This window comes from Hylobates moloch, unplaced genomic scaffold, assembly GCF_009828535.3.
Source record: "Hylobates moloch isolate HMO894 unplaced genomic scaffold, HMol_V3 SCAFFOLD_83, whole genome shotgun sequence".
Classification (NCBI taxonomy): domain Eukaryota; kingdom Metazoa; phylum Chordata; class Mammalia; order Primates; family Hylobatidae; genus Hylobates; species Hylobates moloch.
In genome coordinates this window covers 61,412-62,325 of record NW_026652358.1, presented here as the reverse complement: position 1 = coordinate 62,325, position 914 = coordinate 61,412, and the positions used below count along the sequence as shown (strand labels likewise).

The 914-nt window shown below is 53.4% G+C and overlaps 1 pseudogene; it reads right to left on the bottom strand.

Annotated features, from left to right (window-relative positions):
- Positions 1 to 218: 218 nt before the first annotated feature.
- Positions 219 to 705, bottom strand: LOC116463913 (small ribosomal subunit protein eS10-like; annotated as a pseudogene).
- Between the last annotated feature and the right edge of the window lie 209 nt (positions 706 to 914).

The following is a 914-nucleotide window of genomic DNA, read 5'->3' as shown; positions in this document are numbered from 1 at the left end:
GGTGGTGGGTGCCTGTAATCCCAGCTACTCAGGAGGCTGAGGCAGGAGAATCACTTGAACTCGGGAGGTGGAGGTTGCAGTGAGCTGGGATCACACTGCTGCCCTCCAGCCTGGGCAACAGAGTGAGACTCTGTCTCAGTAAAAAAAATAAAAAATAAATAAAATAAAAAGTTTTTCTGGCTATAAGTTTATTCAATGCAAAATAATCCTCTCCAGTTTTACTGACATGGCTGACCATGTCCACGACCAAATCTGCCTCTAAACTTGGTTGCTGACCCAGCCCCAGCCTCGGCTTTCTGGTCTGCACCAGGAGGCACAGTGCCTCGTCTGCGGGTCTCTGTCAGCTTCCCCTCTTGTGAGTCTTGCAGGTCGATTGCCCTCCAGACCTAGCCGAGGCCTGCCAGTCTCTGGATGGCTGCAGTGTGGGGTGGCAGGCACAGTCTCAGGGGGTAGATGGAGGTCATCACGGAGATTCTGGATACCCTCACGGGTAAGGTGCCAGTAGAAATGTCTCCAGGCAAACTGTTCCTCCCTGTGGCATTGGGACTTGAGAGACTGCATGGCCTTCATGACATGAAGGTTGGGCACATTCTTGTCTGCCAGCTCTGGGTACCTAGGCAGGTGGACACCCTCCTTAGCCACCATGACTCCTTCCTTAAAAAGGAGTTCATAAATGGCAATCTGGTTCTTCTTAGGCATCAACATCAATGCGGCTGCAAGGTCCGGGGCCGTGGCTGGAAAGGAAGGGGCAAGCGTGGCGCTGCGTCTCATCCAGGCCCCAGAGTGACATTTCTAAAGTGCAAGTCTCGTTGTCACTTTCCTCATGTAAAGCCCTTCAAGGCCGCCCACTGTCCTCTGAATAAAGCCCACGCTTCCGGCTGGCCGCAGTGGCTCACCCCTGTAATCCCAGCACT